Source organism: Gymnogyps californianus, chromosome 8 (genome assembly GCF_018139145.2).
Source record: "Gymnogyps californianus isolate 813 chromosome 8, ASM1813914v2, whole genome shotgun sequence".
Taxonomy (NCBI): Eukaryota; Metazoa; Chordata; class Aves; order Accipitriformes; family Cathartidae; genus Gymnogyps; species Gymnogyps californianus.
In genome coordinates this window covers 8,265,218-8,284,353 of record NC_059478.1, presented here as the reverse complement: position 1 = coordinate 8,284,353, position 19,136 = coordinate 8,265,218, and positions in this window count along the sequence as shown.

The following is a 19,136-nucleotide window of genomic DNA, read 5'->3' as shown; positions in this document are numbered from 1 at the left end:
TGGACACCAGGGCTGCAAGTAGGGTGAATGTTTTTCTGGGTGCTTTTAAGCAAGCACCTAGACATGGCAGGATGTTGCAAATCCACGGGAGCAATCAATCTCGTTCGCCACATCCCCCCAGCCTCAGCAGACCTCTGCAGCACCCCAAGGTATCACTTCACTCCTCTGCAGGGCTTGGCGAAGCCCGAGCCCGGTCGTGCTGAGCTTGGTGCGGGGACGCCGGGCTCCCAGGTGCTGTGAGACTGCTAGGTATCAAAGTCCTGCCTCCAAACTCACGCTCTAAATCAGAGGGAGCTGCTCAGAGGCAGCACGAACACTCCTTGCCGCGACTCCAGTCATATTTCTGGACGAGGAAGGAGGGTTAGGGTTGTTCCAGGGGCCTCTCATCAGGCTGGGGCTCAGCCAGGGGCTCCAGCATGCCCTGGCAGGTGGCCGCTGGTAAAAGCGGGACAAGAATTTCCATGCAGTCAAGAACCAATGGAAGATGTGAAAGCTGAACCTTCTTCAGCAAGTTTCCATGACTTTTGGTTTGCTCTCGAGACAAACACCAGAGTGTATTCCTGACTCAATCCACCAGCTACCAGCAACTCAAGGTTATTTTTCAAGAGCAAGGGTGGTGAGAGTGGGGTGTCCTCATGGCAAGTTGCTTACCCAGCTGCTGTACTCCCCCCTTCATTTGGTTTATGTTTATAGGAAATATCCTTGCCTAGATGGAAAAACACATGAAAGAACATTACTCTTGCTTCCTCTACATGCAGAGTACATGTTTGTCAGGACATGTGCCTTGTGACAGGTTGAGAGAGCACATTTTGGGGAAGGGAAACTTTCTGACAACTCATCCCTGAAAGACAGACAGACGATAACACTCCCAACAGGCTCAATCCTCACCGGGAGGAGGCAGCGCTTGACTTCAGTCACGATATGCTAATTTACAACAGAAAAAATTCTGGCTAAAAGAGCAGTGCTGGACTGCCCCAAAAAAGGATGCAAAGCCTGTCACCCAAAATAAGCACAGGAGATGGTCCCTGCTGTAGACAACTGACATTTAGCAGCTCTGTGTGTCACAAGCTAATGTTACAAGGAGACCAAGTGAAAGCGAGGTGCTGGTATCCCAAGGAACAGGCAGTCCTCTTCCAGGAGGGAAGCCTGGATGGCCCAGGGGTGCCCCTCTTAGTGCGTTCTCTGGACTGCAGGTTTCAGTGTGTGCAAAAAGGGATGTTCCCTGAGCAGTTCTCAATTTTCTCCCTCTTAGGCTTCATGCAGCATCCCATGGCTTTAAAGCCAGAAGTCAAAGGGGAAGAGAAATGGAAAGTGCATATTTTCTCTCCAGTTCTTTATGCTGTCCACCTGTCCCACATCCCTTCCTATTCATTGCTTCTTTTCAGAAAAGAGATTTCAGCAGCATTACATGCTGCTAACAAGGGAGGGAGCCAGCCCCATAAACCTCCCACCTGAGGCTGAACAGAAAGATGAGAGCTTTTACTGACAAAAGACTGAGTGAAGACAAGCACTGTCCACCCAACTCTTAGCTATTGTTGGAAACATCACATATCGAGACATCCACAGCTGAAGCTATGAAAGGCATAAACACATCTACTTTCAAAGGCCCTTACTCAAAACTGAACTGGGATGCAATAAATCAGCCCCCACATTCACACAAAAAAAAAAAAAAAAAAGAAAGAAAAAGAAAAAAAGAAAAAAGAAAAGAAAGAAAGAAAGAAAGGAAGGAAGGGGAAATTCAGATTAGTCACAAAGAAGTTCCCCCGCCTGCTTCTCTGTGTGCATAAAGCAGTCTCCTGAAGGCACTGTCTTCACTTCATCTCTGCTCCTGGGACAGGAGCACCTAGCTCATCTGCCCCCTGCTCCTCCAGGCTCCTGCTGTGCTCCTAGCCCCTTCCCCAGCAGTTGCTGGCAGCGTGGCTGAGATGGAAGGACAGCCAGATGTAGAGCCGAGAAATCAAGACCAGATGGATCGCCAAAGGGAACCTGCAGAGGATGAGTGGAAGAGCTGGCAAAGAGGACAAGTTAGGAACACGCTACACCTCGTGTCTGCGGCTGCTCAGTGGATATTACTGCTTGCCTGCTTGATTTACCTTGGTATAGATTCTCTGCAACCCTCAACGGTAAGAGTTCATGTTCAACCCATTGTCTGCTGGCCTGTAAAGCTTTGTATGGGCTTTTTTTTTTTTAAGAAAAGGAAAAAGCATTTAGGTTTATCCCTATTCAAGCCACAAGTTTTTAATCCTTTCCTTACCGATTTTCATTCTTTTTTTTACATTACCTGTCCTCAAAACAACATCCAGTATTGCCCAGTGCAGGGTTTGGGGACAGGTTGTCCTGAAGGGGGACCGTTCCAAGAACGCTCTTTGCACTGGCCCCTGGGGGAGGGAGGTCTGCCTCCCTCCTGCTCCTTCCCCTGCTTGCAGTGACTCGTGTGTATTTCCATTTAATTAAATGGGATCATCTAGGTGGATGTTTGCTTTCAACAAGCGCATGTGGAAGAATGACAACCCAGGTTGCTCATAAACACCTCCTGAACTTTTAAAATGTACTATACATGCAGGCAGATATGTGAGAAAGGAAGCTACCGTGTGACAGCTCTAGCAAGACCCCTGAAACATTTCAGTGCTCTCAGCCTGCACATATAGTGGGCTTTAGGACTCGTCATCTATATCTGCAGAGGACAGCCTGTGTGTGTGTGTTCACATAAGACAGAGAAAGACTGATGCAGCCAGAGAGAGTTTCATGTACATATAACACCACTGCAAACAATATAAATAACAGAGATGCTTGAAACTCAGAATACTTCAACAAAAATTGCAGCAAATACATTTGCCTCTTTCACGTGTTTGCAGTGGATTGTCAACAACCTTTCACTGCTATTTCAGTGCCGCTTATGCACTACCTACTTCTCCTCCCACATCTTCTCCAGGAGCTATGTACCACTTTAAAGCTTGTTGTGCTTCATCATACCAGAGTTCATTCTTTCCTCCCACTTAGACTTGGCAGAGAAGCAAGCCAGGCATGTAACCGTGCAAGGGAGGGATGACCTCCTGCTCTGGGTCCTCTGCTGTTTAATGAAAACCCTCGTGCTCTGCACAGATTTCACTGACCTGAGTCTCACAGTGGTTATTAAACTGCAAACGATGACCCTGATAACGCTGAAAGATAACACTTTTCATTCAGTTCAGCCCTCTTCTCCTTCCACTACTTTGGGAGAGAGAAGTTACACTGGAAGCCAACGGAGAAGGGCAAGCTATCACACTGCTCAAGATGCAGAAACCTCTCCTGGGTCACACTCTGGTTGTGACTCCTCATCTCTCAGTATCTCTCTCTCCTGTAAAAACGTTAACTCAAATCCTTCTCCTCCAGAGGAAGATGGCAGGGGCTGGCATTGCTGCCTGTGAGCCTTACAAACCCAAGAGAGCAGCATCTGAGGAGGGGACACGGTACATGCCTGGAGTTTCCCTTCCTCAAGAGAAACAACTGAAACAGGGTGCTTGAGGACCAGTGACTGCAGTAGATGAAAAGTCCAGGCCCTGGGAGTCACCAGAGGACCTTTTCAGTTTTAAACTCTTGCTAACTGCATGGTCAGAACCGGTTTCTATTTTTTTAAGCTGATAACCATGGTGTCCTGTTTTGACTGCACCATGCTGTGCAGGAGCAGTCTCGCGGGCTGTACATTGGGGAGATTTCATCGCACTGGAATTACAGGGCTCAGTAGGATAACCATGAACTGACCATATAAATGTCTACAGAAGAGGCAGCAGTACTAATCTGACTTGACTCTCGGGGCAGTTTAGGGAGACAGACTTTATGGAAGTAGGGGCACAGCAGTATCAGAGTGGCAGGCTGGGAGCACTGGTCCATGGGAGCAATCGAGAGGCTGTCCCTGTTCTTGGGAAGAGTCTCCTCCTGCTCTCCAGGGCTGGAGAGTGCCACACTGACTTTATAGCAAGACAGCAGCTATATTTTTTCATAGCAAGACCATATTTGATTACTTTCCATTGTCCTCATGGCTCCTAAAAAAACCCCTGGACTGTTTGGTGAAAACACAGTGCCAATAATGTCATGGCACATGCTCAGGAAAGTCAGCATCTGCAGCCCAGACCGTGAGTAACAAAAAGGGACAGTGATCTGGTTTCTGTCATGATGCTGCCTGGAGAGCAAGCCTCAGCTGTGATTTCCAAATGAGCAAGTTAAAAAAAAAGGTAGTGATAGTCTGCTTTCGCATCTGCAAGGCTTGTGAGTTCCCACCTCTGCTGGAATTACCTCCTCTTGCCACACCAGCTGTGATCAGGACATGGGCAAGCCACTCACAGGTGCAATCACGGGGTGTGAAACCCCCCAATGGCAAATGCATGGGAGGTAAAAGCCTTGAGCAGCTGTTGGGAATTCAAAGGCTTCTAATGATCTGTTGCAGGACGGTTTTGCCTGAACAGGGCAGGAAAAGGTGCAGGAGGAGTAATCGTGCAGAGGTTTAATATAGATAAGGAAGATACAGCCATAATCCTAATATCTCATGGTGCGGAGAAAGCACAACCTACTTGCAGTGCACAGTCATCTACAATCTGTGTGACCCAGGGAGTCACGCACATGATCACAATGGTCCTCTCAATCAGCACGTATTGCTACAGTCCCCTGAGATTTGCACTTCGTGCAGTACAAACCTATTCCTGAAACTTCTGCCATGTGGCACGACCCTAGACACAATGTCCCAGATAGGAGGAAGTCTCATATGAAGTCTCCTATGAAGACAGGCTGAGAGAGCTGGGGTTGTTCAGCCTGGAGAAGAGAAGGCTCCGGGGAGACCTTATAGCAGCCTTCCAGTACCTAAAGGGAGCCTACATGAAAGCTGGAGAGGGACTTTTTACAAGGGCATGTAGTGATAGGACAAGGGGTAATGGCTTTGAATTGAAAGCGGGTAGATTTAGATTAGATATTAGGAAGAAATTCTTTACTGTGAGGGTGGTGAGGCACTGGAACAGGTTGCCCAGAGAAGCTGTGGATGCTCCATCCCTGGAAGTGTTCAAGGCCAGGTTGGGTGGGGCTTTGAGCAACCTGCTCTCGTGGAAGGTGTCCCTGCCCATGGCAGGGGGGTTGGAACGAGATGATCTTTAAGGTCCCTTCCAACCCAAACCATTCTATGATTCTATAATTCATGTTTGGGGATCCAGAACAGGCAAAAATGATGTGGGAACTCCGTGTGTAAATGATACAGGGAAATCTGAAGCAGTCAGTAAGGAGCACCTCTGTGCCCTCAGCCCTCCTGGCATCCTTTCCTGCATACCATAAGAAGGCAGAACAGGGAAAGAGGGGTGACTAACTTTGTTACTAGCTCACGGACGTCCTTCCAGTCCTACAGATACATTCTCTCCTGAGCAGAATTTACTAGTAGATAATTGCAAAGTGCTTTGAGATCACGCAATAACTGGCAGAGATATGTAAAACAGGTAATATGCATTAGTGACGACGGGGCTGATATTCTTACAATTGCTACAAGTTTGTCACCCAGCCTGTCTGTGTTTAATACACCCTGTCCACCAGTGGCCAGATCAGACAGATTGCGGTGCATGTTGTTTGACCTCAGAAGCTCAGCGGTCCTGTGCTTGCTATCGTCTTGTTGGGAAACTACCTGGAAATCCCAGTTGCCTGAGCCAAAGAGTGAAATGGTCGTGCACTTAGGTGCCTAGAAAAAGAGTAAGCATAAGACCCAAGCTGCTGAGGCAATAGATAGCATCAGTAATGCCGGGGGAGATAGTTCCGCCAGAGCCAGTGCGCAATAAAAGCTTGTATTTGATAGTCGAATCCAGCCTTGCCAGTGGAGCAAGCGGCAGAGCATCAGCTGTGGCAGCACTAGAGGGTGCCAGAGCAGACCTTTCCCACCACCAGCACCCAGCACCCACCTCACCCTCCGGCACAGACTGCACAGGGCAGCCTGGCTCCAACCTCCTTCCCCTGCCACTTGCCTTTACCAGGGCACAGCACTGAACCTGCAGGTTTGCATGTCTGTGCTCACTCTCTGCTCTGTTCCAACACTTTCCTTGTGCTCAGAGTGAAGGGGCTGCTCTGTTCCTGTAACACGTGGGGCCGAATACATGAAAGTCAGCCCAACACATATCTCACCAGCCCACCTTCTCCCTTAGGAAACCTATGGCGTAGGTAAAGAGAAGAACACGGAGCAGCAAGCCTAACCGTTCACTCTTTAATCAGGCAAAACGCTGAAGACTTGTGGTTGTGAAGAGACGGCAGATTTGGGCCTCCTGTGGTTAAGATGAGAGATGGGTTTGAGATGCAAAGTTCAGATTTAAAAATCTAATACAGAAGCTTGGTGTTTTGCGTATCTGATCAGTAAGATACACACTTCTGTATTTGCATTCACTTTTTCTGTTATAAAATGAAAATCAATTTTAAATGTGTCTTAATGCACTTCTAAGGAAGCCACTGAGAGAGACACATCCAGTAACAGCCTGACTCAAAGTGCAGGGAACCATAAAGCCAGACACACCTCTTAGTGCCCTGCAGGAGGACGGTGAGACAGCGGGGCGCGTCTGGGTCCCAGCTCTGCAAACAGGCACCCCCGGCTGTACGTCACACTCGAGGGGGTCATGCAGAAGAGGGTCTGCACCTCAGGGTCCTTCCTTGAGGACTGTTTGGTCTGACTCGATTACGTTCACTAGGATGTTTTTCTAAACAGGACCAATGCTACCAGGTGTGCTCTGGAGGGCTCAGCACCGGGCTGGAAGTCGGACTGGAGAGGAACCACTCCAAAATCGTGTTTTATAATACTGATATAAAAGCAAGTAAAGAACATAGGTGGCTAGCAGCAACTGTGCCAGCTGCGGCTGCCTGTGGTGCTTTTAGAGGCGCGGTCCCGGTCCCGGTCCCGGTCGGGAAACGAAAGCAACAGCGGCAGCAGCGAGGGGCCCGCCCGGTGCGTTAACGAGGATTTCTCTTCTTTTTTTTCAGCCCCGGAGCGACAAAGTGCTGTGGACCCACATCCGCTACACAGGTGGGTGGGCGTCGGGGCAGAGGGCACCCCGGGAGGGCTCCGGGCCCCGCAGCGCTGCCCCCGGCCCCTCGACGAGCGCCGGTACCCCCGGTGCTCTACCCCCGTACAGCAGCCGCTACCGCGCAGCGCTCCCCTGGCACCTCGGGAGGGCTCCCGGCTCCGCCGGAGCGCTGGCCCGGTTACCGGACGACTCCCGGCTCCCCGGAGCGTTTCCTGCGGGGGGCTCCCGGGACACCGGTACCCCCGGAAGGCTCCCCCCGGTACCCGGCGGCGGCTCCCGGCTTCCCTACGTTGCAACCCCTCAGTACTCCGGTGCCCCCGGAGGGCTCCCCCGGTACCCGGGAGGGCTCCCGGCTCCCCGCTCTGCCCCGCGGTCCCCGGGGACCGCCGTGGCAGCCGGTGGCCCCTAAAACGCCGGGAGGCTGTTAAGCGCTTCGTGTCACAACAATGGCTATTTCTTCAGAGGGAGGAAGGTGCCAGGAGGGCTGTCTGAGGGGAGGGGGGGCAAATCTGACCCAGCGCTGCAAGATGCCAAAACCAAACAAAAGGGTTTTCCCAGAGCGGAAGAAAAAACCTGAAAATCTGTGTGGATTTCTGCAGTCCTCACCTGTCTACTAAAACAAGCTTTCACTCTGCAAAAGAACGAGAAAAGTATTTTTGAGAATTTACTGAGTACACGCGGCGTGCTCTTGGGGTATTTCAGAAACAAGTCAATGATTTCCTGATTTATGAAAAATGTAAATGATTTCCTGGGGAAGAGCGAGCGAGCGCACGCACGGTAGCAGAAATAGCAGTGCTCTGTGTGCCGACTACATTAGATGTTTTGCCTGATGACATACCTCAACAATAGAAACAAATACTAAAATTTTTAAATTGTACCAAAAATATTGTTGACAGTTTTAGTTAATATTGTAAGGTAGCAATGAGTCTAACCTAATAGAAACCCATGTTCTTAGAGAAGAAGCTTGAGAAATTTGGCCTCAGCCCAGAGGGGCTGTGCTGCCTGCCAGGAGACCTTCTGGGTCCCCTGGTCCCAGGGGTTTCAGCTGGTGTGCTGAAAACCCAGCAGCACAGCAGGGAAACATTTCCAGCATAGCCCTGGGAACTGTTACTGCTCGTTCCTAGAGAAAACCTTTCATGCTAAGTTCTGGTTTAATTTCTCCTGACTCTGCTCTGTATTCATGTTTCTTCGTTTCTGTCTCTACGCTGCTCTTTTATCCTGTCGTCTGTTAAAAAACCCCAAACAATCCAAGCCCAAAGACAAGGACTTATGTTACCAGCATCTCCACAGAAAGCACTTTTTCTCTTCCTTCCAGCTCTGAACACTTTTTCCTCTTCTTATTTACTGTCTTTATTTTCTAATCTCTTTAGGAACCTGTGCTTCCCAAACTCACAAAGATGCTTTACTTACATGTCTGTATTTTAAGTAAGACATACAGTAAATAAATAGTGCATAAATAGAAACTTGGAGGAATAATTCATATAAACTGGAGTTGTAGTCTAAAAGGCACAGCTTGCTCAGGAGTGGGAACCTGGAAATTTCCACTTAGATGATGCCTGTCTAGAGTAGATGATATTCTAGCCCTGGTCTGCCCTGTTCTCTAGTTCACTCTCTTCCTTTCCTATATTTCCTCCACCTTTCCTGCAGTCGGTCTGTATAAAACAACCCATTTCCAAGAAGACATTTGTCATCATGGGATCATCTTTGCTTTCTTCCATTCCAGGTAAAAGCATCAAAGGGGCAGCCATGAATCTCACTGCTGAAGTAGGCTCTATTCAGATCAGAAATGGTTCCATCATGATCACCTGTGATGGCCTCTACCTAGTGTCCTTGAAGGGCATTATCCTTTTCCCTGGCCTGGAAGACGAGGACTTGCTGAAGCTGACACTGTGGAAGACGGACAACAAGACCAGCAGGGCCCTCTGGGAGCAAACTGTCCAGGGCAGCGGCGATGCAGTAAATTTCACCACAGTGCTCTACTTGTTTGCTCAAGATAACATCACCCTGTGGACCAGCTCCAACGCCACCATCGCAGATTTGTCGTTTAGCCTTGCGTTACTAAGTCCCTTCATTTACTCGCTGTAGAAGATGACGTATGAAATGTAACATGTAAAGTATAGCCTTTCCTACCAATCCATTTGCGTGTGGGAGGCTTGTTCTCACAGGCTGTTACTTGTACAGGCAGACTGCTCTAGCCTCCCTCCTTGGGGCTGCAGAAAGCCTCAGTTGGAGGCAGATAAATCACAGTGCAAACAGGCTTTATATAGTGCATGCCGTGTTCATCTCTTTGGAGTTCTGCACAGCTGTTTCGCTACCTAGGATGGATCTTTCTAACACTGGAGAAAGGGATGCGTGGAGCCCTTGAGGAGAACAGAAATGAAAGCCAAAGAAAGTCACCTAAGCTTAGCTCATATTCAGAGAAACCCTGCGTTTCTCTATTTACTTGACAGTATCTGTATATAGTACAAATGCGCTGTATATTTGCTAAAATAAAAGTCTGCTAAATCAGGAAGATACCTCAAGTGTCTTGAAGCCATTTGGAGAAGGAGGAGAACAGATCTGCTCAACAGCCCTTTGCCTGGCGAGGCAGGGAAGAGGTGGCGAGGGACTTCCTTTGCAGTGATCCAGATAAATGCTCTCTGACAGGTAAAGGCCATGAAAGGAAGGTAGTATTTTGAAATGAGCTAACAGGACTGCACTGGACAGCAGAAATGCAGGTCCTGCAGCGACTATGAGGTTTTTAGGAGCAGCTTTTAAAAGCGGAGGCCCACTGGCTGTTCCAGCTATCTGCAGACTACTGAAGCCTGAGCCGAGGGAATATCTGGTGGGACATTTACATCTTGACACCAGCTCTTGGAGGTGTTAAGTTGAAGGAGAATCTCCTTCAAGCGCACACACACACAGACTGGCTTGACCCAAAAATGATCCAGGCACATAAAAATTTGGAAAAACACAAAGACTCTGGATTTGGTGGGTTCTCTCTAATGGATCAAGTGAAACCTGCAGGTCTGTGCATCCTTTCCTCTAGGAGGACTCAGATGGTTCCTGTGAGCCTCACAGTAGCCCTTGTCATACAGGTATGCACCACAGAGAGATTCACAGGCACGACCTCCACGATCCCCGTGTGCACACATGTGCACCCTGCCTGACTCCTGCTGAAGTCAGACTGCTCTCAGTGATCCTGGGCTGCACATCCCTCTTCTCGTTACAGCTTGTGGCTGCTGAGGACAAGTCCTGCCCTGCCCGCGCTGCAGGCAGCATGTGACCTGAGCACAGCCAGCGACTGTTGTATTTTTGGTTGAAGTGGGGCAGATTTCAAAGGCAAGTTGACTACCTGGCTCCAATGAACTCCAGCAACATTTCAGCATCTCACTGCTGGCTGTACACTCCAAAGTCTTTTGTTAAAAGTATTTATGTATTTATACTATGGGCATAAGAATGTTACTTCAGATTTCTTAGGAACACTGGGAAGGGTTCAGACTTTGGGTTGTCAGCACTAAGCTCCTCTTTGCAGATGCTCCCAATGCCACAGAGCGTTCCTGCTACACGGGCACCGTGCTGCCACCCACCTCGGCTCCCCGGCTGACCCACTCCTGGCTGAGCACTCCTGTGGGCTCAGGTGCCAAAGGCAGCTAAGGAAATGTTCCAGGCCTTGGTGAGCTTTGCCATACGCTTTATGCTATTGTTGGCAGGTTTTATGAACTTCCCTACTTGGGGCCAGGCCACAGCCCCAGGGGAAGCCTCCATGGCTGAAGCAGTTATTCACACAGTGCCAAGAAGCAGCTTTTTCTCGCCTCAGGACTGAGAAGCTGTGGGCTGACTTGCACCCGCAGGATGCTCCTCCCCAGCTGCAAGGGGCATTTTGGGCTTTTACCTCTGGCCACTCTGCCCGCCACCGGGATCGAAGGCAGCTGCACCCTGCCCCCAAGCTGGGGATTGTCACACTCCCCAGCTGAAGTGAGAATGTGTTTCCCTTCCTAAAAGCTAATAAAACTTTCCTTTGTAACCTTTGGGCTTGCAGTGTCCCTTGGGAGTGGGGGGGCTGGTGAATTATACATTCGCTGTGTTTGAGCAGACATTTTCACTGGTATGAATACTATATGAAATTTTCACATTCTTTTTTTAACAGTTCAGCTTCAGTTTCAGCTCTCCCCAAGGGCATGCAGGGCTGGTGCTTCCCAACATGGACTAACACAGACAGGGCAGGCCATGTCAGTGGTGTGGACAGGGGTGCACAGGACAGCAAGAAAGATTAAGCCTAAACAACACAAATGGATTTGTACCTCAGAAGGGTGCACCCTTTCTTCTTGTTAGAGCAGGAGAGGTCATTTCACACACAGATTCCTCTGCACTTTCAGGCTGAACTAGACTGACCTACATATATACGTGTACATGCACTTGTCTTGAAATAAAGGTTGAAAAAAATAAATTCCTGAGATTAATTACTTGCGGGACTGACTATCCTCACCAGTAAGTTCCCATACCATCAGCTTCTGTCTGTATCTGGCGACCCCTTCCTCCACAAGGTTAAAAGTCTCTTTGATATGAGAAACATTAATTTTTGTTATTGGGGTTGTTAAGGCTTTGTAGGAGCTTGTAGATGGTGCTAAAGTCACATCTTACAGCTCTGTTCAACCAGGTCGGTGCACTGTGATTTTAGGTCACCCCTCAAAGCTCATTACAGCTGGAGGTGTTAAGGTGCAAGGCTGGACTAGGCAGTTTCTGGAGACAATCCCTAACTCTGGAGGGACAGCGCGTTCCCCTTCCCGTGCTTACCACCACTGAAATGGGACCTCGTGGTCTGTCCCTCACAGAGCTTTTCATGAGACCCGTTTCACAGAATAGTCATCAAACGGGGATTACTGACCCCTCCATGATTTTAAAGCGATCTCCACCACTGCTGTGTCTTGTGCTTAACACACGCTACTGCATAGACTACAGAGGTGGCCACGGTGTATTCCTTCCCTTCTCTCTCCTCTTCCCTACCTCTGCACTCATGTAAAGCAAGGGACAGGGTGACAAAGCTGATGTAAGAGCCACGGTCTCCCCTGGGGAAGGAGCTGGCCTCACTGCACCCATCAGAGCCACGGGGCTCTTGCTCTCCAGCCGAGAAGAAACTACCGAAGGCAGTGCAGAGCAGAATGGGATGGGGGCTCCTTCCCTCTACATGGGTACAAGAACAAATGATGGGAAACATTTAATTTAAACTCCATTCACATCCCTTCAAAATTCATCTCCTTTTCTACCACAAATTGTTACCAGTAATGGTGGATAATGAGCCTGTGGTTTTTACACACCACTTACATTTCATCAGTCAGCATGAGTCACAGCTATTGCCTGTCCACTAGTGAGAGAGAACAAGAAAGCTGGAGTGTGCTTGACAAAGTGCAGTCGATCCCACTGCTGTAAAGCTAGCACTGTCCAGCTCAGACAGCAGAAAGCACAGGAATTTAGTTGCCATATTCAAGTATCGAGATGGGAAAGTATGATACGAAATCCAACAGTCTCCTGCAGTAACTGGTTGGGAAGGTTTGACTTATTAGTCTTTTCTCAGCAATGTCCATAACTTCAGCCAGTAGAGCTGTCCTCTTAACTGATGGTTATTTTCCAAGGGATCCAGACCAGCCCCAGGGATGCTTGCTTCCAGCTATGTGGTAGTCCACCAAGTAAAGCAAACTGAGTAACGCTCGCTGAGGACTGGGAGAAGGGGAGTTGGTACCAGGCCAGAAAGGGATAGTGGCAAGAGAGCTGCAGAAGGATTTATTGTTTGCCATTTGCAGCCTTGTATGCCCTAAGGCCAGGGAGGATCAGAGAGCTTATTTGCTCAGTTCTCTAAGCCGATGAGGAAGGCTGTAAAGGGCTAGCAACCTGGGCAAGCAGAGCGGAGGCTGAAGGCACATCTCCCCATTAAGGTGCCAAGCAGTGAGCTCACTTGCCAGCAGCTGCTCAGCATCCCAGGGCAAAACATACCCTGGCAGCGCTCCACGTGCTGTGCCAGCAGAGGCTCACTGCGCTCACCGCACCAGGAAGCAGGAGCCTGAGGACTAGAAAACCCACAGGCCAAGGCAGGAGCAGGCAGTGGGGCTGGCTGACCTGTCCCAGGGTTGCTGAGTGCGGGGAAGGACACTGGGCAGAAAGCCCAGGCAAGCACAGGGAAGGAGAGCTCAGGAGAGACGCAATGCTTGTAGCAGGTCCATGGATTGTGCTTAGGACTTTGGGACCACAGGGTAGGACAGACGGAAGACAGGACTAAAGGAGTGTTTCTCCTGTGAGCCCATGCTCAGTGAACCAGACCTCTACAAACACCTAAACACAACCGCTGCATCCTCAAACACCCATTTCCTCCTCTTAATGTAAAGCCTTGCACAATTACCTTTTAAATATGACAGCTGGCACCAACCATTCTGTAATATTGCTCACCTCTTAATGACACAAGGTTGGCCCAAGGGGATTACAAGCTAGAGCTGCTCACAAGCACAAACACGCTCCCATTCCTGGGCTTGCACTTTCTCCTGCCTCTGTGGTTTGATGGGTTTGGTAGCCCATGCTGCTCTTTGGTGGCCAGCCAAGGCACCAGGGTGTGGAGCTGGGCCTCTGGCCAAGGTGCTTAGGTGGTCCATCAGTGTTCAGAGAATAAATAGGACAAGGTTTGGGGCAAGACAAAACTTGATGTGGGCACAAATGTACTTTCCTAATAATTGCTTTCATTGCTTGCTTTAAGGTGAAATTCACACCTATTTACAGGCAATCCAGAGACCTGTTTTGTTTATTTATAAAGAAAAATTGGTATTGAACACACCTCCAAGGATAAACAAACATTTAACTCAGCATGGGATCTGGTTCATAAAGTATACGGCAACTTTATAATATCATCACCAAGTAGATCCCTGAGACAAGATATCACTGGTGTTATCTCATGGAGTTCAAAGGACTCACTTTCCTTTGTCTTGTTTTGTTAATTTAAGGTTTCTATTACTGCCAATGTCTGCTTATTGGGCTTACTGTCACCAGCACAGAAAGTTAGCAGGATGCATACATTCAATGGAGACAAACAGATGAGATTTGGTTTCAGACTTTTTGGGGGGTTATGTGCAGCATTTTGAAACATCGATTGATCTGCTTCTGCCTTCATCACTTCCCATAAGACCCAGAGTAGATTAACACACTTGCCAACAAGAAACTTCTTTAGTGTTTTGTATGTTCCACTCTTGATGATGTGAAGGACTAATTCTAGTGGCTGCTCACTGCCTCTGAAAAGCCTCCAGACCAGATTATACATTGCCTCCAGCAGTATCCACCCTTTACAAGAAAAGATTTGCTCCAGCTTGCATGAGAAAAATCTCACTGCATCCCAGTTGGCTGCAATAACTCGAGTCATCTCCCAGGTACACCTCGAGTTATGCTTGATTCTTTTTACAAGAAGAGCCCTTTGTAGAAGCAGGGGCAGGTGCTGCCTTCCCGTGCCAGTGCTTCACGGCCCACGCACCGAATCCTGATAGTTGCGCTGACTCCACTGTCACAGATGCAGCCAGAGACCTCAGCTGCCCCATACCAGAAAGCAGCCAGGACTCTCTTCCTTGCTGTTGTGGGTACTGTCACATACACCCATGCCTCTTGCCTAGGTTTGTAAGAATAACAGCAAAAAAAGTAATAGCAGATGGAGAGAGATAACCCTCCACTGACCCTTCAGACTTTCCCAGGTATCTGCACGCAGTTTGGACCAGACAAGCTGTGGCCATCAGCAAGGGCTGCGCTGCAGGAGGGGATGGTCTGAGCTGAACACCAGAGTCACTGCTCTTGAGAAGCACGCCATAAATACTTTGAGATTTTAGGTCAGTGCAACACTGTTGCATAAAGAAAGCTGTGTCAGAACCAGAGAAGAGGCTGAATCAGTAACTAAAACCTGAGCTTAGTGGAAACAACCTCTTCTGCATAATTAACATCTGTCATGCTTCACATTGTAAACACAGCTGATCAAAAAGAGCAGAGAGAGACAAAATCACCAAAAAACAGCTCTGCGGCCACAGTCAGGTGCAGAGGTAGGCAAAGCATACATACAGCAACAGAAGGCAAGGACAGCTGCCTGTAGCTAAAACCATTCACAAATAGCTCAAAGGAGGTACCTCGCCAGCAGTAACACAGGCCAAGGGCGCCTAGCGGGGAAAGGTCTGAAGGGTTTTCCAAGCAGATTGTGAAGATGGCTTTGCTGAGAGACAAGCAGCTCCTCCGCACGCATCAGGACGCAAGCTCTTGACCAGCAGATGAGCGTTCCCCTCTGCGGCTGGGAGCAGCCTGCTCGCTGCTGGGTGGCACTGGTTCTGCACACATACTCCCTAGGACAGTGTGTTTTGGAACCCAGGAAAGCCACAAACACAGACCATATGCAGTAAGACCAGTGAGCATTGTAATTAGCAGGTTGGTGCTACGACAGGGCACACAGACAAATCTGCAACCTTCATTAGAAATGGATTCAGAAGGTCGTACCTTCCTAGCCTCAAAAAAGATGCTGTTACAGATGCTGGTTGCTCACAAGGTGAACATGCAGCAGGAAGCAGCAGACAGCTCTTGAGCTTGCGAGGTCTACGAATGAAGTTGGAAGGAGAGTGGAGAGAAGAGCCTGGCAGTGCCAGGGGGCACAGGCATCTCAGGGACTCTGCCCTGGAAGGCTTCGGGGATGGGTGTTCTGTCAGTGCTCAGGGTCCTGCAGGCTGGGACAGTATCTTGGCTTATCAGCACGCCGAGGCCAAGTGCTAATTCATACAGTGTCAGGAGTGACTGTGTTACAAATTACTACACATCATACCAAGGCGCTGTAAAATCACATAGTTTTAAATAAGAATTATTTTGACTTAAAAAAAAGTTACATTAGTCAGAGGATAATAGTCATAAGTCATATAGTCATAAGGAAAGAACACAGTGCCTTCTTAAATAATGAAAGATGCCCAGATAATAATCTGTTGAGGGTCATGTGCATAAGCACATTGATTAACATGCTTTGCTCAGCAGTGATGCACATCAGATGTCTCACTTCTTGTGTACCTTTTCCTTGGGCCTAAGGCTGGACTATAACCCCACTCTGAGGAAAACATTTTCTGGCTTTATAATTCTGTAGCGTAACTCTGAATGAGTGGCTTTGCCTATGCGAGCTCTCTCCTCGAGAGACCAGGACTATCTGGTCACTGGGGCTCCAACAGCATGTGAGAGCAACGTGGTTTTCTTCTTTGCCCTGTTTCACACCCTCTGTCCCAGACTGAGCCCAGTGAGTCAGACCTCGGGGTCTGAAACTTTGTTTTTCTCCCTCTACTCCTGACCACAATCATCAACAGCATGAGTATGTTAAAATATTTCCAATACATGTTGATGAGTATGTTAAAATACTTCAAATGCATGTACATTCAGTATCATTCTTGCAATACTTTTACACTTGCATTTTCTCCAAACCCAGGAAATTGCAACAACTAATTAAGACAGATGAAGTGGGGACTGCGGTTACGGATATTGTGTCACGAATATTTGAGCACTTTTGGTACTTAGGATCGTCCATCTCAGCTTAGCTATTTCTAAGTCTGTTTTGCAAGGCTTGCACACCCTGCTCCATCCTCAAACACATGTGCAGATATGCCAGGCATATCACCTGTTCCTCACAGCTCCTGTAGTACCGACTTCAGCAAATAGCAAGGCATATGAATTCAGGAATGTGGTGAGAAAATGAACCTCAGGCCCAGCCTCCCAGTTTTGTCTGAAATGGACCTGAATTGCAGGGGTGGTTTTCCACAGCTTGAAATACCAGACCAGCCACTGGGGGGTTGCAGGAAACACTCTGACACCATTCAAATGATGGAGAGTTTCGCTTGCTTCTGCTCTGGTTGCAGCCAGCCAACTGATGAATGCAGCAAGAGGTAACACAAAAAGCCAATGTACAGAAGTCGCCCTCGGACAGGCGGTTAAGGCAGGTCTCCATCAACTGTACAGCTCAGACAGCAGCTGGTGCAACCATGGCCACTTCATAAATACACAGCCTCCAGCCTTCAGCTGTGCTTGCAGTTGGATTCAGGTCTCCAGCACTGATTAATCTGTTAACGGCAGACTGGTGCTTGAGACAGGCAGTTAGAGCTTTAAAAGCCTGTATTAGCACCACTGCTCCTGAGCAGCACACATTGGGAGAGCCATGGCGGTCCATGAGGCACTTGTGTTTTGGGACAGCTTTCGTCCACTTCCTGCCAGGCCCACTCCCATCCAGCCCCACGTAGCCTCAGCTGGAAACGTCCCCTCCCGCTGAGCTTTGTGACAGCACAGATGTCCCCACAAAGCATGATTCTGCCTGACAAAGTGACTTCCTACACAACCCACTGCCTTGCTGCATATGCAGAATTGGATACACCTCTGCTAAGCTATCAGTCGTATGTTGTTAATGTAACCACTCACCATGGCAGGATGTGTTGGACTTCTGCCTAACTTGGGCTCTCCCAGCAGAGCTGGTGACCATGGAACCCAGGCTCTTCTTGGTGCCCACCTTGGGCACTCCCTGCCCCAAACACCAGGCCCCTGGCCCCAAGAGGGCAACCTTGCTCCCCCTCTGTGAGTGATGGAGAGGTAGGTGCCTATGAAGCCCTGCAGAGGGCAATCCAGGCTGCCTTGCTCCCACACCTCCTTCTCCTCTAGGAGGCTGGAGAGGGCCAGGAGGAAGCCATCATCTTTTCTTCCCCTCCCCAGACAGCCCCCAAGATCCCCCCCTGGCCACATTGTCTTCAGGGTGCCTGTCCTTTGCCTGCCAACACCATTGGAGACCAGTGTTCGGGTCCTACAAATTTGGAGGCCAGTCATCTCCAACCAGCAGGCCATGGGATGCTGCAGGCAAAGCCATGTTGAAGCCTTCCTGTTGCTACCTGGTATGCTGTTGTGGCCCTAAGCCAAGAGGTATGAGTAAGGAGAGGTTAGGATTCGAGTTCTGGTCTCTGTTCCTGGACCTGGTTTTGGTGCTTACCCAAAAAAGGGCCTAAAGCAAAATTCATGAAGGATGTCCCATCCATCACAGCCTTTCAGCTGGAGTTTGGGTCCCTCTGACTTATTCTACTCCCTGTGCCATCACCTTTGCATGGTGACACAAGCTCAACAGAAAGGTTGCAGCTGGCTGTCATACAGCAATTGAGAGAGGCCTCATTCTGGGTGCAAGTTTTCTCTCAGGCTGAATGATGCCTGCTGCTTGTCTTCCACATCGGTGTAAATCACCATGTAAAAGCAAGCGAATGTCACTAGCTGAATTCTGGTCTTTGCCTCATTTTTCAAGCTTCCCTGGAGATGGAGGTTTAGGTGATTTCCTGCCTCCATCTGCATTGCAACAGAACTTGAGCAGGGTGAGAAGAAACAGGCATTTTCTGAGAACAGGCACACTGAGTCATGTCAGGATGACAAAATTAGCTGCCCAGGGAGCTTCAGGCTGAATAGAGAGGCTCCCAACTACAATATGTCCCAATGAGCTTGGGCAGTCATGGGGAAAAAAGATGCATGGGATGTCCCTACATTTATGAGGACTGGATATCATCTGATGTGCTGGCAGGTGGTGTAAACACGGTGAGCAGCAGCTCGTACGTGTGTGTGAAACATCTAGATCTTTGTAAACAAAATATGCCCTACGTAGATGCGGAGGCAGGAACTCCCAAGGGATTGCATCACAGCAGGAGTGAGGGGGCATGTCGCAGCCCTGCAAGGCTGCTCTGTCATCACAAGACCTTTCTCGCATCATTTTCCTGGGATGCCCTGAAGTCAGAATGTTTGCAAACAAAAATACACCCCCTTTCCGGCTGCACCTTCTCTCCCTGCCCTCACCTCAGAAGAGCACTGCACCACGTGAGATCATCCTGCCAGGTGTTGGGTGGGCAGCTGGGATCTGTCAGCAACCTGCCCACTTCTGTGAGCTCATAAATGACCTCTCCCTTAGCCAAGAGGAGCAGGAAAAGAGGTTTCTGTCCTTTTGCCAGGGGCGATTGATGGGAGAGGCTTCAGAAGGATGTTAATAATTAAACAGGGATGCAACAGATGCCAACTGGTAATGCCAGATCATCAGTTTCTGGGCTGGGCAGAAAACCTCACTATGGCTACAAAACTGACTGAAGTCTTAATTTT